The 24,958-nt window shown below is 45.3% G+C and overlaps 1 long non-coding RNA gene across 1 annotated transcript; it reads right to left on the bottom strand.

Annotated features, from left to right (window-relative positions):
* Window positions 1–10,806: 10,806 nt before the first annotated feature.
* Window positions 10,807–12,394, bottom strand: LOC129147077 (uncharacterized). Its single transcript, XR_008558861.1, has 3 exons — window positions 12,307–12,394; window positions 11,656–11,929; window positions 10,807–10,905 (listed from the first exon to the last, which is right to left on the bottom strand). It is a non-coding gene; the product is annotated as an uncharacterized LOC129147077 (long non-coding RNA).
* Window positions 12,395–24,958: the final 12,564 nt, after the last annotated feature.

Here is a 24,958-nt window from a genome sequence, read left to right as displayed (position 1 = left end):
GCTCGGTCAGAGCATTCCGAGTTGACATCACGCTCCATCATTGCGACACGCAACAACAATTCCAGAAACTAGATCACAGAACTGGAGCATGGACTACCTGGTAGTTGGGACTTCAAACAATGGGGTCAACACAACGCAATGCATCCGCCAAGATCACCCATGTCCTCGGGGAATCTTCGCGAAGCGGACAATGGTGGCCAACCCGAGGAAGTAAATTCTGCTCTGGAGACGTAGGATGGGGGGTGGAGGGCACACAGCTCGGTATGGAGCGCAGCCTACCATCTCGGGCGGGTGGGGACCCCTTGGAGAAAGGCTGCCGGTTCTGCCTTGTCTCCTCCCCCGCTGTCAGCAAACAGCCCCACATTTGCAGCAGCTTCCCACCTGGCTCCAGCTGCAAACTGTACAGAGATCATTTCTATGAGCCGGGGCTCTCCCGTAGTCACCTGAGTCCACGTACGTGCTCTCCTTGTCCACGCACTTCCTTCTCCCCTGTTTTCCACCATTCCTCCTCCCGTGTTTTCCATCGCTTCTCTTCCACCTCCCATTTTTCCAGTTTGAAGCCACTGCTGGCAACACTGCAATCTCTGGAGGGAGGCCAGGCGTGGCCTTGCGGCTGAGGCAGCCCAGGAATGTGAGGCAGCCACCCTGCCGAGGGGTCAGAGATGCAGGTGACTGGCAGAGCTGCCAAGCAGCCCAGGTAGGTCTGACGGACGATTAGAAGCACAACAGCTTTCCCGGCGTGGAAATGCTGCAAAAGCTGCGGCCGGCCACGCGAATGGACGCACCATGGTTTAGACAAAAGAAATCGACGGGGGCAAGTGGTTGGGCGGGGAGAGGGAAGAATATTCAAGTTCCAGTTAGCTTTTGACAACTTTACCCCAAAACAAATGTAATTAAAACGAAAAGACGGTTTCTGGCCCTAGTCAGGTGTCCAAACAGTTACCCTGTTCACCTGTTTCAGAGTGAAGTTATCTGGGGACAGGAGGACCAGGGAGCAATGACATAGTAAGTTGTTTAGATTTTAAAAAGTTAAAAATTCCCCCAAACAAATCCAAACCCACTGCAGATAGAAACACACCAACAGGCTGTTTAGAAAAATTAGGCTTTAAATATACTGACCTGAAAAAATCTAAAGAACAGGCTGTTCTGTAGAACAGCTCGGGTTTCTGCTTGTGCTTTCATTTTAGAAAACAAACACTCAGACGCCACAGTGGGAGGAGCCCCACACGGGGATTCAAACTCACAGAAAATGGCCCCCGGCTCTGGAGACTGAACACAACCAACAGGGCACTGGACGGACTCTCTGGGAACACAGGCCACTGACCTTTCACAAGAGTCATTATCTAGGGACAGAGATAACTGCCCCCCCCCTCCCCCCGCCTAACATAAATCATGGTCTTCAAAGTGTGTGCTGCACGCCACAGTGACTAATCACCCCACTTTTATCCTCCCTGCTCAGGGAACCTCCTGGGGGGCAAAGAGGTCATTTTAAAAGTAAGGTAGCTGCTGGGCTTGGAGGTAAGACTCCCATTCAAACTTAATAAAAGAAAGAAAGAAAGAAAGACCTCAAAAAGTATTTCCTAAAATACGGAGAAGTGCAAATCATCTTATCAGAAACTTGTATCATTAAATAGGGAAGAAAGTATTAAAATAGATCAGTCGGATGTGGCAAAAAGCTCTTGATTATTTTTAAATGTCAAAATAAAAAACAAACATTAGGAATATTAAATATACAACAAACACACCCTGGCCAGGTGACTCAATTGGTTGAAGCATCATCCCGTACACCAAAAGGTTGCAGGTTCAATTCCTGATCAGGGTGCGTACAGGAGGCAAACGACCGATGTCTCTCTCTCAAATCAATAAAAAACAAAACAAAAATAAAAACATATCCATGGATGAGGATTAAAAATATATACATATACAACAAACAGGATGAGTGTAATAGTAATTATTTTCTAGTTTATAAGTTTGTAATTTTAGGGTGAACTTTTAGAGTGACATATTAAGGGTCAGACTTGACCACTGAGGTAGCCACCTCCGTGTGTGTGTGTGTGTGTGTGTGTGTGTGTGTGTGTGTGTGTGTGTGACATAGATAAAACTTACCCCATATTCCTTCTGCACTCCATCCATAGGAATGACGCATTTTACTGATAACCAGCTTGTACTTTGATTAACAGTTGTGTGATGACGTATGTTACTGATAGCCACCTAGACTGCCGTGGGCCAGAACAGACTTAGAAAACGGGTCCCCGACTTCAGACATCAATCTACACCCCATATACTCTACTTGGACAACGAGAAACTCACTTTGTAGTCTATATTCATTTAGGAAAAAAAAAATGTTCTCTCGGGAAATTTACGGTGCTTCTGTGCAAAAAGTCAACCTACAGCGTGTAGTGGCTCAAGAAACTCCAGGATTGCTCGACCTTGACTGGAAAAAAATGTTTAACCCAATTTATTAGCATAGCGCTTGGGGCAGGCCAGTTCTCTAACGTGTGAGTAAAGCCCCATCCGGGGCTTCATTTCACTGCCACGTCATCGCTTTTTCCGTCTGTCCTAGTGCCTTCTGCTTCCGCAAAATGGTCCTCCCTTCCTCTCCCGTTAAGGTGAGGTGGAACTCGCGTAAGTCCAAGCAAAGGGCAGAACACACCACAGACACCCAGGCCGCAGGGGTGACTGTGGCCACTGTGACTCTGCTCCCCCTGGTGAGCATCAGAGACAGCAGTGAGCCCCCGAGAAACTGCTCTCTGAGTTCATGGCAGGGACTGCAGGGCCAGATAAACCGGCACAAAGCAGGGACAGACCAGAATGCTGAGTAGGTTTGTAAAAAGGAAATCTCACTTCGGTCTCGGGGCGAATCCACGTTCTATTAGAGCGAATCAGAAACCTCCAAGCCTGAAATGAAAATGCACGTGAGCTGGGGGCGCCTGAGATTCGAACGTGAGCCTCTCATGCCTGGTAAGGTAATACATTCAGCTCTGTGCTTTACTGAATTGCTGGCCTTCTGATCTCACTGTAATCAACTCCACAAATAACCAGAAGTTGTTCTGACGCGGGAACAGGAAGAAGAACACAAACAAAACGGGGCCTAGAAACGCGAGTCAACGCACAAAGCAGGAAGTGACAGCTCATCTCCACCTGGCTGGCACACAGCGTGCCTTCACCGCTGCTGAAACAGCCCCAGGATGCCCCTCCAGGAGGTAAACCGGCACTGGATTTCTCACGGAAAACGAAAAACGCACGCCGGGCTGAACATGGCTCAAGGCAGTAGCCAGCAAACTGGGTTGTGCAAGCTGGGTCTTCTTCCTCACCCTCCCTGAGAGTATGTTTAATTCCTTCCACAATTAAATTAGTGTATGGCTTAGTAATTTTCATTTAAATGAAAGGAAAAATGCTTTAACAAAATGGGAAAGAGCCTTCTGCTGCTCCCAGCTTAAAAAGACCTTTTCTTTACCACCTTAAATGGCAACCATCCCAGAGCGTCAGCGGTTCAGCAGGATGGAAGTCTGCGTCATGGTGTCCACTGTGGCTGCTAGAAGCCCTCTCCAGCGAGACAGGCAGTCCCTCCAAGCTCTGCCTGCAGGCGGCCACCTCCCACTCTCCTGATAGGACCTGCCTGTTTCTGCAGAGCGTACGGGACTGGGTACAGGACACTGGGTTCTGCTCCCAGTTGCCCACTAACTGTGTGACCTGGAGCAAGTCCTATGACTTCCCGGAACTCCCGTTTCCCAGTCCGGAATGTGAGGAGGTTGGGCTAGTTTGTGTCTCAGGTTCTTTGTAGCCATAACGTGTGAAAACCATGATTCCCTACCTCCCATTTTGCTACCTTTTGACTGACTCCCAGCTAAGTCTGGCTAGTATTAGGGCATCCACGAGGACAGTCAGAGGAAATCCTGAAATGGGGGCCACAGAAGGCCTCAGATGTGGATTTTATCTGCTTTTCCTGCTGGAGAGGAAAGACAGTACTGCTGTAAGGAACCTTAGCCATCATTGAGCCAAACCTCTGGTGACAGGTGAGGAAACCAAGCCAGCAAAATTCCTCGACTTTCTTTCCCAAGGTTGCAGATGGGGCAAGGGAGCAAGTCCAGGCCTCCAGGCTGCTCTCTCACACAGAGGACTTTTCACCTCCCTCCACAGGGCCTCAGAGGGTAATCGACAAACACTTACCGAACACCTCTGGGCAATACCTCAAGGAACTCTTTTTTAAACTTTCAACTGGCCTGGCCACTCTGGGAACATTTAGGCACAGGGACAGCGACAGCTCTAGTGAGACACAAACTGGCTGATCTTATCGGTGCAGAAATCCGTTAGTATTCTGGCTATAAGAAAAGCTTGCAGCAGCACCTAGGTGGTAGGTAAGGGCCTGGGAGGGAGATAGTAGGCCCCACGAGGGTGGGTCCTGCTCTGGTACCTGGCACAGAGAGTTGATATTTACTGGACAGATTTAAGTCTGCATAATACCTCCGCTCCACTTGCTTCTTGTAAAATAAAAATCTGAGCTTAGGATAACACCGGAGACAAGGGTCTCTAAGTCTCTAACCTAAAACCAGAAACAACGACCTACTGCCTACTCTCAGTATGTGGCTGGGTGTGGGGAGAAGAGGCAGGACTTGGGAGTCAGATAAAGCCCAGGGTGTGAAAATCTCGACAACACTGGCCGCATCACTGAGCCTCTCCGCCTCGAGGCCACCACACCCAGTTACCCTGAGTGTCTAATAAGATGGCTGGGCCAATGCACACAAGGTGCAGAGCCGACTCCGTGAACGTCAGTCTGTCTTCTCCTCTCGGGAGCTAGGGGTATAGACAGAGAAACCCTGTTTCTAGGCAAAGCTCCAGGCATCCTCTTCCAAGAGAAGCAAACCATCAACGGATGCCAACAACATTATACAATGACTCAGCATCGTTTTAATAAATATATTCCCATTAAGTCATCTGATTTTTCAAACATGTACAAGAAGCATAAAACATAATTCAATATATACAAGTAAACAGGTTTTACATCTTCCATACATAGCTTAGACTCCAAACATATATGTATGCCTCAACCTTTTCTTGTGAGTAAGCAGAGAGCGAGGACTAGGAGGGAAATAATTATTTTCTCATCTCATAAAATGAGGTTGGGATAGATGAGATGAACATGAACTAGCCTCAAAATTACATGATCCCAAGATGCAGAGAATGAGGGAACTATGATATAATGATAGATGTTTATTGACCAGAAGACACAGAGTCAGATAGATAAATGCAATAAAATGTCTTAGTGGTATGACTATACAATGTTGCTGCCATCTATACTAATAAAAGGGTAGTATACTAATTAGACCGGATGTCTTCCGAATGTCCTTCCGGACAAAGCCGCAGCAGCTTGCGAGGTCCAAGAGCTGGTGGCCCGGAAGAGTCGGGGCGGCGCCGGTGGGCCCAGGCCAGTCCCACCCGCACCACAGGGCCCCTCCATCCCCAGAGGCGGGCACTGGGAGAGGCGGGGCGGCACCGGTGGGCCCAGGCCCATCCCACATGAGCTGCATGGCCCCTCCGGGGGGAACAGGCCTAAGCCATCAGTAGGACACCCCCTGAGGGCTCCCAGACTGTGAGAGGGGGCAGGCCAGGCTGAGGGAGCCCGCCCAGTGCACGGATTTTCGTGCAGGGGGCCTCTAGTTAAATATATTACTGGTAACAACAGTTATAGTTATGTTGGTTTTGCAAACTCTGAGCATAGGGAGAGGGTCTCGCAACTCACTCCATAGGAAAGGAAGCTGATCTGGGGGCTGTGTGTTGCTCAGTACTGCTGTAGATACACTGCAGACAGTGAAGGTGGGTGTGATAATGCCGCCATTCCTTGATTATCTGGGGTCCGTTCGTTTTTATCTTATTACAAATATAATCCATAAACATTATGATACAAATATAGAACTTTTGAGCACAGAATGTCTCTAATAGAAATTGGAGTTGTAATTAGCATATCAAGTCTCAAGTTTATCCCTTCCTAGCAATTGGCATTTGTTAATATTCATCGCAGCAGTGATCCTTTAAAATGAAAATTCCCAGGGGCCCCACCCTAAATCGACCGAATCAGAATCTCTGTGCCAGGGGTCTGGAAACCTACATTTTAGCAAGTTCCTCAGGTTGATTCTTATCCATATTAAACTGTAAGCCACCTGAACTATCACAGGATAGATTAGCGTGGTGGGAGGTATGCTCTTTCTATGATAAAACTTAACACATTAAAATGAGTCATAAAGATAAGGCTTTGTGTAGAGATGCACATTATGCAGAAATTTGCATACACACAGAAGACTGTCAAGGGAAGGGAATCAACGTTTACTAACTGCCTACGATAGTATAGCTCTTGACCAAATTATGGCATATTACTCAATCTTCAAAATAATCCTATTTGAGTTATGGATGAAACAAGTTAAGGCTTAGACAGAGTAACTTTTCCGAAGTCACAAGCCTGGGATAGGGACCAGCACGGTTGTGAAACTAGATTTATCTGACCCAATCTTCTCATTCCATTGTATTAAGCTCATGTGCCTATGAAATCTCTCTCTTTCTCTCTCTCTCTCTCTCTCTCTCTCTCTCTCACACACACACACACACACACACACACACTCATGTCATAAGATAGCCATATGGTAAAAAGGCATAGGAATTAAATTATTTTTAGAACTTTTTTGCATAAACAGAAATGTAGTTTTAAAGAACTTACAATATCAACGAATATTCTTTGGTCTATCTGCTGACAACAGAATAAAGGGTATGACTACTATCAAAACCACATTTAACAGCCTGAATGTTAGTAATCAGAAGTGTGTTTTGAGTCTTGCTAGGGTCAAATTTAACAGCGATTCTTGATTTGCTCAAGCTATAAATTTTTGCAAATGAAACATCTTCATATTCATTCTGTAAGTCATATTACCTTACAAAGGAAAACGCCAACAAACGCGATCTAGCACATGTCAATCCAATGACCATTCTGGGCCTCCCCTCCCCCTCCAGCATCTGACACTCCAGGTCTCCTCCACTGGGAAACCCCTTTCTGCTGGCTTCTGGAGTTATGTTCTCCCATGGTTCTTCCTTGCTCTTTTGCCCAAATTCTCTCTAGATCCTGCCTAGGTCCTTCCTTCTTTTCTCATAAGGCACCATCCTCAACTTCTGCCTCCATATAGTCTTTCTGAAAACAATCTCTTCTCCCACCTCTTGACTTATTTATATTGCAAGGACTGCCAAACTAGCCCCGGCCTTCCTCTGGAGCAGTGGTCGGCAAACTCATTAGTCAACAGAGCCAAATATCAACAGTACAACGACTGAAATTTCTTTTGGGAGCCAAATTTTTAAACTTAAACTTCTTCTAATGCCACTTCTTCAAAATAGACTCGCCCAGGCCGTGGTATTTTGTGGAAGAGCCACACTCAAGGGGCCAAAGAGCCGCATGTGGCTCGCGAGCCGCAGTTTGCCGACCACGGCTCTGGAGCATAAAGGCCCCATCTGTCCGGGGGATGCCATACTCCAACACTTCAAACTCAGCACCTCTAAAACACAGCCCCTCACCTCCCTCCAAGCGCCTTCCACAGGTATCACTGCTCTGGAAAATATGTTGGCGTTAGCTGTTTCTTCTCTACTGAGACGGCAGATTGTGTCAGTCCTTCCTTTTGCATCAGTTCCTTTCCCATTTCACTGCCATCACCCATTTCAGGCCTTCCCCCATCCTTTCTAACTGGTCTTCCTGTCTCTAGTCTCTGCCCTGCCTTTCCTCCCCATGTCCCCACAGCTACCACAAGGACACTCCTCATGCACAGCCATGATACCCCACTGTCCAAACACCTTCAATGTCTCCTCCTGGCTAATCCACTCACATTTCCTAGCTTGGCATTCAAGACCAGTATCATTTGGTACCAAATGTTCTCCAGTTGTATCTCCCACCAGATGCCTCCATAGACCAGTTCTAACTCAACTGGGCTTACTACCTTTCCCCGAATATGCTCCATGCTTTCCCATTCTGCAACTTCTCCTATCTCAAATGCCTCCTCCTCATCTCTTTGATGGAAACCACATTCTTCAAGGACTTGCTTAAATGTGTTTTTCCCCCTCAAAAAAGAGTCCCCTGACTCCCAGAGGACCTCTATCTCTTCAAATCACCAATATATATATTTTTTGGCATTTACCACGCAGTTATTTTTGTGTATTTTATTTCCTCACCTACAAAACTGTCTGACAGGCCCGGCCCCTGTGGCTCAGTGGTTGAGCGTCGACTCTTGAACCAGGAGGTCACGGCTCCATTCCCAGTCAGGATACATGCCTGGGTTTTGGGCTCGATCCCCAGTAGGGGGGGCGTGCAGGAGGCAGCCACTCAATGATTCTCTCTCATCATTGCTGTTTCTCTCCCTCTCCCTTCCTCTCTCTGAAATCAATAAAAACATACCAAACACACACATACACACACAAATGGTCTGAGAGGGAAGGAACCAGATCTTTTTGATGCTGAATCCTCCGTTCTCTCTAGCACAGTGCCACACTCATAGCAGTTACTCAAGGGGGACTTGCTGCATTACATTTATACGACTCCTAAAAGTTTGCAAAGCACATTTACATTCAATATCTCATTTGTTCTATTTGGAGCTTAAGTTTTTGTTTTTTTTCAAAATATATTTTATTGATTTTTTACAGAGAGGTAGGGAGAGGCATAGAGAGTTAGAAACATCGATGAGAGAGAAACATCGATCAGCTGCCTCCTGCACACCTCCTACTGGGGATGTGCCCGCAACCAAGATCCGTGCCCTTGACCGGAATCGAACCTGGGACCTTTCAGTCAGCAGGCTGACGCTCTATCCACTGAGCCAAACCAGTTTTGGCAAAGCTTAAGTTTATTACAAGCAGCATTCAAGGCTTACAATCTGATTTCTGTTGCTTAATGCAATTATTGGCACTATCTCTAACTTTGTAACTTTATTATTTTTGTTGTTGTTAATCCTCACCCGAGGACATTTTCCACTGATTTTTAGGGAGAGTGGAAGAGAGAGGGAAAGACAAAGGGAAACATCAATGTGAGAGAAACACTGATTGGTTGTCTCCTGCACGAGCCCTGACCCGGGCCTGGGCTGGGGAGGAGCCTGCAACCAAGGTACCGGCTATTGTCCGGAATCAAACCGGGGATCCTATGGTCCACAGGCCGACGCTCTATCCACTGAGGCAAACCGGCGACGCTCCATCCACTGAGCACAAGTTGCAAGTGTTTAAAGGTATAACTTTGTACCTTTAAGGGAAAGTATCTCTTAAATTGCTTTACTTTGAACACTCATAGTGCCATGTGGCCTTCCAAAGCTAAAAAACAGCATTTTGAGTCAAAGACAGCCCACTTGCCAAACTGGTTTTTCTCTCTGCCTACAGGGTAAGTGCACAAATGAAAGGCCTCTATAAGCAGATGAGAGTAATGGCAAAACCAAAATTTTAAAGGGAAGAAATTCCTTTCTGAAAAGATTCTCCTATCTGTCCAGTTGGAATCCTATTTCTGCGTCAGTCTCCAACATTCTTGGAGTTGGTTTTCTAGCATATTAACAATAAAAAAACCTCTAACTGTTGAACGATCCTTGCTAAGAGACTGAATATGGCTAATAACATGATGGTCTTGAATGCCCAAGTGCCTTGGAGGAGCTCGATTAACATTGGTTGAATGAAAAAGTAAATGAATGAATTCAGAGAAGGCCTTCCTATTGTTAGTAAATTGAAAGTGTAAGTTTCATAGGTGAATGGAAGGATATGTTAAATCTGAAAAAAAGGGGAAAGTGCTTTGAGGGGCAAGAACTGTGATATGTCAACTCTTCTTGTGACGGGTCCTACTCTGGCTGCTGGAGAAGCAGGTGGAGGCGGGGTGAATGTCAGGCACTGCCCTCTGACTAGGTCTCTTTGGAGTTTAGGTTGCAAGTTCCTCCAGGGCAAGCACTCTGGGGCCCAACACTGTGCTTTGCATATAAAACGTGCACCATAAACGTAGTATGAGATGCAAAGGCCTTCATGAGCTGCCTGTGCACGTTACATTTCAGTCCTTCACATCTATTCTTTCTTACCTATAGGAATAGTTAAAAAGACAACACTTAATCCCGTAAGACACTGCCTTACACACACACACACACATACATACACACACACACACACACACACACACACACACGCGCGCGCGCACACACACACACACACACGTACTTGAGAACTGGTAGTTGTTATCATCATCACCTTTGAAGCTTTGTATATGCCTCAAAGGTAGCATTTACTGGACTGCGTTGTCAGTACTTGTCTGCACAAGTTGCAAGTGTCCTGGGGCGGCCTTTTCATCCTTTTGTGCTCAGTGCCTAGCACGGTGCTCACTCCACAGCAGGCCCTGAGGCTGGTTGCATGACTAAGCAATCGAGGTCCAGGTTCAAGGCCTGCCTCTATCCCAGCCCACTGGGTCACCTTGAAGAGTCATTTAAACTATCTGGGCCTCAATGATATCTGTCGGTCCTTCCGGCCTCAAGAAGCTAGCAATCTATAAGGAGACTTACAGACGCTCCCATGACAGTCACTGGCAGAACTGAGAGGAGAAACCAGATCCTGGAGTCTCATTCACTTAGTTCACCCTTCGTCACAGAGGCCTCACACACGTCTCCTTAATAACAATTCGCTTAAATATCATTGTCACTTTGTGTCATGCCCAAACCTGGTGGATCACTGGCACAAATCACATGCCCCTGGGGAGTCCTTCAGTCCCTTAGAAAAACCATTTCCTCTTTCAGGTAGACTTCGGAGACACACAAATTTAGTTACCTCAGGTAGAACGGATCAGCCTTAACGAAATTAGTTTCTCGTGCTTTGGAAGAAATCACTTGGAAATCCTTGGTTCTGAGTCCTCCATCTCTTCCACATCAAGATCTAAAAAAGAAAAGCGCAGTGTCTCAAGATTAGCTGCCAGGATTTGATGTGTCGGCAACAATAGTAATTACAATCAGCATGCGTATTGAACACCTACTATAAGTCAAGCACTGAGCAAAGTGATTGACATAAGCGACCTCATATAGTCTTTGTAACACCCCTGAAATATAGCAGACATTCCCCCACTTTACAGCCATACTAAGAGACTGAGAGGTCACAGAATATACTCAAGGTCACACAACTAGGTTATGCTGATCTGGGACTTAAATTCAGGTTCAACTGATTCCAAAGCCTGGGTTATTAACCTGTAAGTCGGGGTTTTAAAAAAATTTTTGACAGTGACCCACCGTTTTTAAAAATTATATAAACAAACTCCAAAATCTCAAACATCAAAACAATGCTTACTTTTACTGTGTGCAATGCATTAAGACTTGATTCTTCTCTGTATCTTTTCAAAAGTTCCATTAAACTGATTTCACACTCTTCTAATGGGTCCCTACTCCATTGGAAAAACACCACGCTTAGCTTAGATACAGCACCTCACTAGAAGTTTCTCTGAAAGCACGCACTAAACCCTCCTATGCTTTTCAGCCTTGAGAACCTGACCGAGTAGTTGAGCTTTTTAATTAGGAGAAAAGTCTTTAACCGTTAAAAATAGGTATAAGGCACCATAACGCATATCATCTATAACGAATCCTTAAAAGCTATATTCAATTAGGGCCAAAGTCCAGAATGGTATTAATCACTTACCTATAGCAGAGCGGAAGTTATAAAGCGGAATCGCAGATGGACTAAAATCTAAGGTGATTAGTATACACTCTGCAAAAAAGTGCGTAACAGCGGGCGGCTGGGTTGGACCAACTGAGCAGACCTAACTCTTACTGCAGAAGTAGGAGGCAGGGATTGCACCCCCTGGGGGGCAGGGCCCTGCCTTTGCATTTTCCATTCAATTCCAGGGTTTTGGTGTTGAACCAGGGAAATCATCAGGTCTCCGCAGGGTGAGGTCCGGGGTCCGAGTCGCAGTCTGGGGGTGGGGAGGTGCGACTGTCAGCGCAGCGCCCGAGCCTGTTGGACCCGCGCCCAGAACGTCCCTTGGGTGCGCATTTCTCCCCGGCCCCCCGCCCTCCGGCACAGCTGCGCAGTTGGGCCGCTAGTTGCAGCGCAACCTGACCGACTCCGCAGCGGAGCCCCCTCCCCGGCGGCGCAGGCCCGGAGCCCGGGCACCTGCGGGCGCGCGGTCCCTGCAGCGGCTCAGCTCCCGGCGCCGGCGGAGCCCACAGCCCGCGCCAGGCTCCCCAGCCAGGTCTCGATCTCCCCCCGGGGGAAGGGAGGGGCAGGCCGGCCGCGCTCGGAGCCCAGCGCCCACCGGCCGCGCACGCAGACCCAGCGACTGGCACTTACGGGGTTGGACTCCGCCGCCGCGCGCGCGTTTCCCGGGGGGTCCATGGCGCTTCCGGACCCGCCAGGCCGCCGCGCCGCGCAGCACCGCCCAGAAAATGGACGCCGGCTGGGCTCTGCCAGCCCGGCCCGCCCCCGGCGCTGGGCACTGGCCGCGGCCCGTCCGGGAGAAGGTCGGTCCGACTCTCTGCACCGCGGGCCGGTGCTGCAGGGGGCCCGCTGCGCCCTGACCGGGGCCCCCGGAGGGCAGCAGCGGGACCCGGGGGCACCGACGGAGGCCCCGCGAGGCCCCAGACCTACCCAGCGGACAGCGGCCTCCGCCTCCACAAGCCAGAACCCGCGGAAGGACAACCCGCTTAGGGGTCTGCCGCCGCCGAGGAGCACAGTCGCCATCAGAACAAGGCCTGGGCCCGCAGGAGGGTCCCTGGGTCCCTGACCCAGATCCCAGACAGCAGCCAAATCCTGCGCATTGGAGAAAGTCAAGTGCAGTTGCAATTTAGTTAAATTCTCAGGACGGGTCTATCACCTGCGCTTTCCCATGGCTGTCAGGGCCTAGATTGATTTTCCGCACGTGGTATAAAAGTTACTTCACGCAAAAGATCCAGCTCTCTTCCTTATATAAAGGCTACTGACTGCTACGCTCTTTCCTCTGAGATCCAGGGACTGCTCTTTGAGAACGTTATTTACTGAGGGAGGCCTGACCCACTCGTCATGTAGCTAACAGCCTAGTGCACCAACGTACAGGCTTTGTTTGCTTGTTTTTAAAAACCCATCCATGTGTCCCGTGTCTTGGTAGTATGAGTCTTATTTTAAATTTTTCTTTTAGAAAAGATTCACTCCCAGGTGACAATTTAGGACGGAAAGTCTGTTCTTTGCTTCGCTTATATCCTGTTTTTAGCTTGGAGTGCCGTGTTCGCAATTCTGCATCCCAGGTCCTGACCCTGTTTTCAGTACGTGATCATTTTGATGAATAAAGTAGATTCCAACATTAAATACAAAACCAATAAAACTTTTTTTATTTTAAATAATCAGGGAAAATAAATTGCCTTAAAATCAAATTAAAGGTTCATGAAATTTAAAAAAAAAATAAAGGCAGGATTTGGTGCCACAAATAAATCTTATCACCAGACCTCATAACTAAATAAATAAGTAGGCAGCGTTTTGAAGACTGGCAGGTTGGACAACATGCATACACATGTACACTAGCAGCTCCCAACCCCCTCCAAGCCAAGCACCCTTTATTCTCTCTCCCTAGGCCACATGTCTAGAAAGATCTATTCCACCAAATTGCATGTATTAACTAATGATTCATCTTCCCACTTAGAAAAATGATCCTGCAGTGTTTTTGGTAATGTAATAGTAACTGCCAATCAGAGCTTCTACAAAACTTGAGCTAACCTGTTGTTAATTGTGGATTCCAACCTAATGAAGCCTGTGGTTTGATGGCATGTTTATGTGTTTTCTATTGAGGCTTTTGGAAACGGAAAATCATACGGACCTCCAACAAAATGGAGGCACCTGAATTAGGAGCCACGGGCATTGCTCTCTGGGCTTCTCTGAGATTGGAAGGTGGGAGGTGGTAGAGCAAAGTAATTTGGCCCTTGGATTCTGTCTGCCTGGGTTTAAAGCCCAGCTTTGTCACTTACGAGGTCACTCACTATGTAACTTTAGGCAAATTACTCGCTTTCCCTGAGCCTTGGCTTCCTGGTCTGTAAAATGAGGCTGTTTTTAATATTACACTTACCTCGTAGGGCTTTTTGATGATTAAATGGGGTAGCACACAAGAAGCATCTACAGTAGTGCCTGGCACATAGTAAGTGCTCTGCAAGTGTAAACAGTTGTGGCTCTTAGTGCTGCAGGTCAAGTATTCAGAGCTCTAAGTCCAGGCGGTCAGAGCCATAGCTTCAGTGTGTAAAGCAACCTTTATACCCTAGAAATTTTCCACGGGTAAGCTGCCAGGGTCACGTGGTGACTGACATAAAGGGATTTAAACGCAGGTCTGACTCCACAGTCCACTTTCTGTGCTGCTAACATGTTCCAAGGTGGTACCTTGATCAGAAGCTGTCAACAGCTTGTCCAGGGTGAAATCGGCTCTGGCTTTCCTAAGAGGCTTAGCCAATGAATGGCTCCTAACATCCACCTGGGAATTCACAAACAGTGGCATTTCTTTCTCGTTAGAGCTAAATGTTTCTCCAGAAGTGAGCAGATTTCCCCAAATTGTTATTAATAACTAAAATATCATGGCAACAGTTTTAAACACCACAACCTAAACCTTACATAATCAGCCTGTCCTTCAAAAATTTCCAACCTTCCTCATAACCAGTCGCAAATTCTCTCTCTTAATCATTCTTCTGACTATGGGGAACGAGCTGGAAATTTCCCGGAACTTCCTCACTTGTCGTGATTTTATTCTTTTCTGGAAAGGTTTATTCTTTTCAAAACAACTCAGTGCGATTTCTTTTTCTATAGCTGTGGAATACTTTTCATTGTAATACATTTGCTAATCACCAAAAAATACCTAAGACTTTAAGATTTTCTCCTCTCTCCTTAAATTTCTATCCATTCTTCAACATCTCCACAGCATGGCTCCTGATCCTTTTCCAATGGCCTTTTTAGGCGTTCCTTGTTTTCTACCTCATTTCTTTTAATTCCCACTATTTCCGTTATGTTACAACTGTCTGCTCGCACTTTTTGATTTAGGAGTATTGGCCAATTTAACATTTATTGCCCCTTCTCTTTATTTTTTAAGGTTTCAATATTATCATAATATATAAATAGATGTAAGTGGTGTCTCTATTAAATCCACTTGCTTCCTTTGACTCATTCTGCCCCCCATATTTGCAGCACTCTGTGAACTCAATTTATTGTTTTACTTTTCCTCTCTTTCCCTCATCCTGGGTACAGATTCTATCACTTGGCCTCCCTTGATGTGGCTGCTTATCTCTTTTCTTCAAGCATTTTAAGAAAGTGCCTGTCTCAACCATTTTCTCTAATCTCCACCACGTTCCTGAAAGGCCTCTTGTGACACTGTGTTGAGAAGTCTACCAAAGCCCAGGAAGAGACAGTGTTTAGAAAAGGGGTGTCAACTTCCAATGCCCACGGGAGCCAGCAGGAAGTAATGTGAACCGAGGCCAACAGGATAACCGGTGTCCCACCTAAATGGGGAGTGCGGGTGGTCACCACCCAGCCCCAGAGCAACTGTTGCCAGGTGGGAATCCCAGGTCCGCATAATTTTCCAATGAAGCCCAAACCAGGGATTTTATATAAAATATATGAAATGTTGAATACTTAAAAAACAAAAGGAATCTGAATCTGATCAAGTCTCTACTTGTAACTAGCCACTTACAAGAAATTTCTGAGACAGAGGAACATGTAAAACACCAAGAAACGCAATCTATGGGTCAAATGTTTTTTCAACAAATTTTTTATAGCAATAGCAAGAATAAAAGAAAGAGAGGTAGGAAAATCTATAGATTAAATGAAATTTGAGGAAATATTAATTGCACTGTATGAACCTTATTTAGAATTGTATTTTGAACAAATTTTTTTAAAAAAATAACCAAACTGGACAAATATGAATGCTGACTATGATATATGATGTTATTTTTTTAAGTATATATTTTATTGATTTTTTATAGAGAGGAAGGGAGAAGGATAGAGAGTTAGAAACATCAGTGAGAGAGAAACATTGATCAGATGCCTCCTGCACACCCCTACGGGGGATGTGCCCACAACCAAGGTACATGCCCTTGACCAGAATCGAACCTGGGACCTTTCAGTCCGAAGGCCGACGCTCTATCCACTGAGCCAAACCAGTTAGGGCAATATCTGATGTTATTAAAGAATTATTGTTTTTGTTGGTGTGGTAATGACACTGTGGTTATTTTTGTTTCTTAGTAACCCACATTTTAAAATGTATTTTTTAGTAATCTACATTTTAAAAACTATTTTAGAAATATTTCAGTTATAGTAAAGTTGCAAAAATAGTACCAAAAATACTGAATAGTACCAAAAATACTCTACCCATATCTATTTATCTACTAGAAGCCCGATGCATGAAGATTCATGCCAGAATGGGCCTTCCTTTCCCTGGCTGCGGGCACCGCCTCTGCTCCAGCCCAGAGCTACCTTCCCTCCTTCCCACACTGCTTAGAGGCCCTGAGTGGCCCGGGGTGGTGCGGGACGCCTGCATCATCGCCATGGCAACGACGCAAGAGTCCCATCCTGCCCCCGGCCACTCAGTGCCCGCATATGCAAATTAACCCACCATATTTGTTGAGTTGATTTGCATACTCAGTTCTGATTGGCTGGTGAGCGTTGTGAAGGTACGGTCAATTAGCATGTTATTCTTTTATTAGGTAGATTATTTTTTTCCTGTCATTTGTAAGTTGCAGACATCATTCTCTTTTACACCTAAATACATCAACATTTATTCTCTCTCCCCACCCCCAAAGAAGGGCTTTCTCTTAGTATCTTTATCTTTTAGAGAATGATACAAAAATATTTTGAGAAAAACTTATATGATCTGGGATTTGCTTTAAAATACTACAAGAGAGGATTTACATGAAACAAGATTGGCCAGCAGTTGAGAATTGTTGAAGCTGTGTGATGGCTACACAAGGGTTCATTTAACTGGTGCTTCCATCTGTTTAAAATGTTCATAATAAAGTTTTGAAAGATTATGTTAATGAAAGACTTTAAAATGACATAAAATGCTTATTATATAAATAAATAAAAAGATACAAAATTGTCCACAAAATATTATCTCAATTATTTAAAAAAAATCACAAGGCATAGACAAAAGACTCAAAGAATACATGCCCAAAATGTTAATATTCCATATTATTGCATTAGTAGTAAAATTTAATTTTATAATTAGGAGAGAAAAGTTAATACAATTAAAATATTAGAGCCCTAGCCTGTTTGGCTCAGTGGATAAAGCGGCAGCTTGCAGATTGAAGGGTCCCACGTTCGATTCTGGTCAAGGGCACATACCTGGGTTGCAAGCTCAATCCCTGGCGCCGGGTGTAGGAGGCAAACAATCCATGCCTCTGTCACATTGAAGTCTCTCTCTCTTGTCTCTCCCTCTCCCTCCCACTCTCTCTAAAAATCAATGGAAAAATATCCTCTGTTGAGGATTAACAACAACAAAAAATTAGAAAACAAAAACAATGGTAACTGATTCAATTAAAACTATTGTTAAAAGTCAAACAAAATACATATGTGGACTAGAATTGCCAATGAGCCACCAGTTTACAGGTTTTGACTTAGAAAATAGGTACACAAACTATGGTCTCTGGACCAAATTTGCCTGCCACCTGTTTTTGTATAACCTACAAGCTGAGGATGTTCTTAACATTTTTAAATGCTTGGGGAAAAAAACAAAAGGAGAATAATATTTCATGACATGAAAATTACATGAAACTCAAATTTCAGTGTCCATAGATAAAGTTTTATTGGGACCCAGCCACAGTCATTTCTGTACCTATGCCAGTACATAGATTATTATTGTTATACTTAATATTATATACTAGTGGCTCGGTGCATGAAATTCGTGCATGGAGGAGGGGGTTCCCTCAGCCCAGCCTGCACCCTCTCCAATCAGGGACCCCTTGGGGGATCGGGCCTAAACTGGCAGTCAGACATCCCTCTCACAATCTTGGACCGCTGGCTCCTAACCGCTCACCTGCCTGCCTGCCTGCCTGCCTGATTGCCCCTAACTGCCTCTGCCTGACTGATTGCCCCTAACTGCCCTCTCCTGCTGGCCTGATCTCACTGCCAACTGCCCTCCCCTACCGGCCTGGTTGCCCCCAACAGCCCTCCCCTGCGAGCCTGGTTGCTCCTAACTCCCTAACAACCTGATCTTGCCCCTAACTGCTCTCCCCTACCAGCCTGATCTTGCCCCTAACTGCCTCTGCCTTGGCCCCCACCACCATGGCTTTGTCCGGAAGGAAGTCGGATGTCCGAAGATGGCCAGTTGACTTGGTCTAATTAGCATATTACCCTTTTATTAGTATAGATTATATTTTTAATTTCACCATTAAAAAGTTTTGGAAATTTTTCTCTGTTGTTATATAAATACATAATATCTTCAATTTTGCTTTAACCCACAAAGCCTAAAATATTTACCCTTGCCCAGCTGACATGGCTCAATGGTTGAGCATCGACCTATGAACCAGGAGGTCATGGTTTGAGTCCGGGTTAGGGCACATGCCTGGGTTGCGGGCTCCATCTCCAGCGTGGGACTTGCAGGAAGCAGCCAACTGATGATTCTCTCTCATTACTGATGTTTCTATCTCTCTCTCCCTCTCTCTTCCTCACTGAAATCAATAAAAATAATTTAAAAAATACCCTTTATAGAAAAAGCTTCCAAACCCCTAGCTTAGAACTGGACTTCCTCTGTGACCTAAAAGCATTAGTGGAAAGAGCACTGGACTAAGAGTCAAGCATGGCTCCTTAACTATCCGAGTGACCTGGAGTGACAACTTCCCTGGGCCACAGTTCTCTCAACGATAGAACAAGTGGGCCTGAGGTCCACAATTCAACTGAAGTTTGTGGTTCACATTCCTGCAAGAGCTAAGCAAGACGTACAGGGATGATGACAACATTCAGTGCTAGTGTGCCAGCCAGGTATGGGTCTCCGGGAAACCAAAAAAGACATACGAAATATCCCCTGCAGATGGCTTGCTAGGCACTCAGACCGGAGACTGGAAAAGGCTGGTGAAGAGCAAGGAAGGACCAGCGTTGGGCGCTGCAAAAGCAGAGCAGCATGCCTGCTGTGGGCAACATGACTTTGGGGAAAAGAGCTTCTAAACTCTGCACCTTAACGCAGGTCTTTTCGGGTCTGTCTCCAGCCTGAGCTTCGTAGAAGACCAAAAGCACTAGGTCACAGCCCATGTGAAAACTCGGCTCATTTAATTTAAAGGTTAAACCAGATTTAGTCAAGCGATATGGGGTGGGGCTCTCTGGCATCCTCAGCATGTGGAATGCAGGCCTTGGGATGGAGACTTCTTAAGACTCAGATAAATCACCTCCAAGACTGCAGGGTCTTCATAATAGCCCACGTGGGACAATTAAGCACCAAGGCCAATATTACGACCAAAGCCAGAGAGAACAACAGAACACCCAGTCCCTGTGCAGCAGGCCGGCAGCCTGCCTTTCAGGGGCTCTCCCAAGCCTTCGTTTTCTAGTTGAAACTCCTCCCCATTCTTTCTCCCTGGGACCCGGCGGGGAGGGGGGGGATTACACCCCCCAGCTTCTGGTGCAGCACAGCAGCATCTGCTTTTGTTCGCCCACTGCCTGCCTGCCTCCTGACCGCTCCCTTTGTTCCCTCTTTCTTAGTTTCTGCACCCCCTTGCTGTCCTCTCAGTCTGCGGTCATCTCCATCTCCCCACTTTGCCTCTCAGATGACCACCCTGTTCTGTTCTACATTGTTTCCTGATATCCTGCAATTTCTAGAGACTCTTTCAATGGTGTGACCCTTTCCGTTCCCTACTAAAGGTTCCCCTCTCCTCTTCCACAGCTCAAGAAACAGGAGGAAGGGGGGGAAATTACAAGGGCACTGCCCTTCTGGGATTTAACCACATTCTCAGCTGGTGGCTTTTGTTTTCTCATCTCACTGGCTTGTAAGGCCCTCGGGGCAGGGACTCCACGTCGTGCTCAGCGCTGGGGAAGAGGGGCAGGGCTGTTAGGCCTTAATTAGAGCAAGGCCTCAGCCATGGTAGAAGATTTTAGCAGGCAAAAGGAAAATAAATTTTAAAATATCCATTTGGCAGCAATGACCACGGGGCAAGGAAGAGAGAAGTTTATTTCATGATGTAAAGAAAATCATGAAAGGTCTCACTCTTTTCATGAACACAGAAAGCATATTTACACTTCACATTTTTAAAACAAAACAGAACCAGGAAACAAACCCCCTCCGCAGGCCAAAGACAGTGAGGGTAGACGCAAGTGCTCGTCTTGAACCCTGAGCAGGAATAGCTGCAGGAGCAAGGAAGCCATTAAGGGAAAAGATGTAGAATGAGTTATAAGATCAAAAGAGCAATTTTCTGGTCATTGAGACATTTAAGGCCACGGAGAGCCATGCTGGGATCACCTCACAAAGACAAGTGCTTTGGTGACTGGTCTTTGATTTACCTGCTGCCCACAAAGCCAGCAGGGAGACCCCTCACTGTCAGCCAGGGAAGGTGAAAAAAACAGAAGCATCCTGCCTGCATCACAAATTCAAATTTTTGCATTCAAGGGCTTCTCAACTTAACATCTGCTCATGAATGCGGAAGAGTGGCAGCCGTTATCCAGGTCACCTGGCAGTACAGGCAGACCAGCCTGCAGCAGGGCAGCCAGGCATACGGTGGCTTATTAGGAGCCAAGACATCTTGGGGAGGTAATGAGGACGAGACACTGTGTCCCAGGGAAGAACCAGCGTTGCTATTAGCTGAGATGCCCCAAACGGAAGGCTGGCTTTCAGGGGACAGTATAAAAGGCCACTAAGAGAACAGCACACTTCATTCTTTCTGGAACAGAGAGGACACACAATTGTGCCTGTCCGTACAATGTCCTTGCATTGTGTAGGAACCTAGACTAGAGCTCCATAGGGAGTTTCATGTCAGATTCCACTCTGCCTTATAGCAGTATCTGTCACACAGCAGAAGCTCAACAAATTCTTGAAGAACTAAATTGAATTGTTGGCGCTCCCTCTCCCACTAATGGGTGATACTCTACCATGAAGGACTAGAGCAGTGGTCGGCAAACTCATTAGTCAACAGAGCCAGATATCAACAGTACAATGATTGAAATTTCTTTTGAGAGCCAAATTTTTAAAACTTAAACCTCTTCTAACGCCACTTCTTCAAAATAGACTCGCCCAGGCCGTGGTATTTTGTGGAAGAGCCACACTCAAGGGGCCAAAGAGCTGCATGTGGCTTGCAAGCCGCAGTTTGCAGACCACTGGACTAGAACAATCTTCATGCAGTGGAACATTTCATGGCTAGTCAAAACCAAAGTATAAAGAGTCAGCCAGGCCACTTCTAACGTGTGATAAGCAAAGTCCACTAAATTATGAATCCATTTTAGAAGACACTTCTGAAACATATATATAGCAAACCTATCCCTTAGTTCTTGGGCCTTCATCAGGCAATAGACTAACCTATCAGGCATGAAAGAGTTCTGGTTCTTAGGAAGAATTTTCTTAGTGTTATTTGCCGAAGTAGAGAAATATCACTCCAAGTAGTAAGGTCTTTAGAAAGCCACCAGCTGTCAAAGAGGTCTGCAGAACTGAAGAGTTTTAGGCAATGGGAGACAATGACAATTTTTTGGCAAGATGGGATAGACCAGTGGTCGGCAAACTCATTAGTCAACAGAGACAAATATCAATAGTACAATGATTGACATTTCTTTTGAGAGCCAAATTTTTTAAACTTAAACTTCTTCTAACGCCACTTCTTCAAAATAGACTCGCCCAGGCCGTGGTAGTTTGTGGAAGAGCCACACTCAAGGGGCCAAAGAGCTGCCTGTGGCTCGCGAGCGGTGGTTGGCCGATCACTGGGATAGACCTTTCTGCCTTTGAAAAAAATGAAAGGTAATGACTAGCTCAACATTTGGCCCTAACGGCTGGGATTCGTATGAAAAATAAAACAAAAAGCTTCCCAGATAGTTATTTTGCTCTGAGAAGCCTTTCTTTGGTGGATTTCCTGAGTTAGCACTGAGCCTGCACCAAACTTTCATCGCCACCTGGGACTGCAATGTGCAGAATCTCAGTGCACCTTCTTAGGAGTTTCCAGATGGGACTGGGGCACAGGCAATGACCCCACAGGCACCATATCCTGGGAATTTGACTAAAACCAGCTAGGAGGGCCTGACCCACCTTCTCACTGCAGGGGAAGCTTACCTGAATAAGGCTCAATCCACGAAGTCATCAAACCTGGCTCTGATAGCGTGGTAGTTACACCAGGAAAGGAAAGTTTGCAGTTTGAGCATGAGCACCCCTCTGGCTGCTAATGCTCTCTCCTGGCTGGATCTATCTTACCATGTAGGTCTCCACTGAAATGCCTTCTCTTTAAGGCGGCTTTCCCTGGCTCATCATTCTAAAGTGTCTCTCTTCCTCCCAACATGTCACATTGCTTTTTATTTTTTAAATGTTTCTTATTTATTTTTTTCAGAGAGAGGAAGGGAGAGGAATAGAGAGACCAAAACATCGATGAGAGAGAAACCTCAATCAGCTGCCTCCAGCATGCCACCTACTGGGGATTGAGCCCAAAACCCGGGCAAGTGCCCTGACCAGGAATCGAACCAGTGACATCTTGGTGCATGGGTTGACACTCAACCACTGAGTCATATCTGCTGGGGATCACATTGCTTTTTTAAATTTAATTTTATTTTTTTGTCTTTGCACTTGTCTTCTTTAATTAATTGTTTACATATTTATTTTTCTCTGTCACACTAGAGGCAGGTCATTGAGAAGCAGGTCCTGGTATCTCTTCTTCATTACTGTATTTCCAGCCTCTAAAATATGCCTGGCATATATAGCAGGTGCTCAATAAGTGTGTCAACCAGGAAATCAAAGCCTTGGCATGATTTAGTACTAAAGAGAAAGATGCTAGATTCTTTTCCCTATATCAACCAGCTCTAAAACATGGCCTGGCTACCATCTGTCTATGAGGAAGCCATAGTAATGGTTGAGGTAGATCAACATCATTCTAGTAGTAAGAGGTGAAATCTCTTTTTTTGAAAAATATATTTTTATTGATTTCAGAGAGGAAGGGAGAGGGAGAGAGAGATAGAAACATCAATGATGAGAGGGAATCATTGATCGGCTGCCTCCTGCACGCCCCACACTGGAGATTGAGCCCACAACCCGGGCATATACCCTGACCAGGAATTGAACTGTGACCTCCTGGTTCATAGGATGACGCTCAACCACTGAGCCATGCTGGCTGGGTGAGATGAAATCTTTTAATTAGAAGATATAACACAATAAATATCAACCTGGATGAATATATTTTGGATGACTAAATGTAATATTTCCCATTTACATGGCTAAACAGATCATTACTAGAGACAGGTTAAAAAGAAAAAAAAAAAAGCCCAAGTTAAGGTTTGGGAAAACATTTCCTATTTTCCAAAGAAAAAAAGAGTTGAGAATTTTATACTATAAATCATTCAGGCAGAAAACCACAGATTTTCCCATTTCATTTTGGTGAGAACAAAGCAGTTGTTTGCACATTCTTCATGTCGCACCTGCTCTGGCCTGCCCGGTATAAACACCTTAGCCAAAAAGGGTAAATTAGTTAAGCAAAGCCTTCTGAACAATGAGAACGACTAAGTGCCACCCTTAATAATTGACAGGCAGTGTTTTTTTATTAATCTAGCAAATTCAATAATAATTGTAAATGGGTAAGTTTAGAAAAGTATTGTGCCTTGTAAAGATTTCTGTGAAATATGGAGGCAAGACATTAAGGCGAAACACACAATGTAATAAATAATAATTAGTCTTCCATTCACTGCTCTATTTATTAGAATGACAATAGTACAATATACTTCAAGCTCCTTGAATTGTGTTTAAAATTCTTCTAGGCAAGACCAAGAGCAACATAAATAAGTAATGCCTCAAAAAAAATTATTAGGGATGAAAGTCTCCAAGAAGATGCAATCATGCTGGAGTTATAAACAAAACGATTGACATTTTATAAAGAAGAAGTACACTGTTGAATCTATCAGGCATTCATTTTTATGGTAAAACAATTCCATTGCATCCATCTAATCTTGTGATTAAGATTGAAAATTATTAATCTGTACCAGCCTATCAAAACAGAAGGCATTGTAGTTGTATCTTTCTGAGTAGCAATAGTATATTAATTACAAATGCCTGGCTCATTATTTGCTCAAAAGCGAATGACAATTAGCTTGCTCCTATTGCAATTGTTAATGCTACTGGTATTAAAATAAGTAGGAAATACTGAATCAGGTTTCTGACAGTTCCCTTCAGTTTATGATCTTCTGATTGATGCTATATTAAAAATGTACTTAGTCATTTAAGTCACAGGCAAGAAGGAAAATGGCTCCCGAACAACCAAAAAAAAAAAAAAAAAAAAAAGGCGGGGGGGGGAAGGGTGTTGAGGTGTTGCAGGAAGGCTATTTTCATGGCAGCCCAAAGAACGAAATCACTGGGAGATGAATCATGATCTCATATAACTGAGCCAAACAAAGACTCTAAGCAAAATATTTAAGTTGGCCTCTAAACAGCAGCAACAACAAACCTCTAGCCCGTAAGAGGTTAGATTTTACAGACAGCGCTTTCGAATATGACAAGCTGCCGGAACACAGCAACTATTTGCACAAATGGTTCTGAACCTCAAGGTTCTTCACATCGGAGCAAACCTCAGGGAGGTTTGGGGTTTACAGCATCTTTCTCCGAACACATCTACAAGGACGTTTCCACAAAGGCTCAATGTGCACTTATCATTGGGGTGGGCTTGGCTTTGGGTCTTTCTCTATCGAGAGCTCCGACGTTACCCATGGAGGGATCAAGGAAAATAAGAGCATAAGCATTTTCTGATTCTCAGAATTTCTGAGATGCCTTTTGTTTCGGTGGCGCTGGTGAACTCGTGATAATGAAACTACACCTTTGTACACAAACCTTGACCAGCATTCTAGAGCA

This window comes from Eptesicus fuscus, chromosome 18 (genome assembly GCF_027574615.1).
Source record: "Eptesicus fuscus isolate TK198812 chromosome 18, DD_ASM_mEF_20220401, whole genome shotgun sequence".
Classification (NCBI taxonomy): Eukaryota; Metazoa; Chordata; class Mammalia; order Chiroptera; family Vespertilionidae; genus Eptesicus; species Eptesicus fuscus.
Note: the sequence above shows the minus strand (reverse complement) of the source record. Positions and strands in the feature narration are given on the sequence as shown.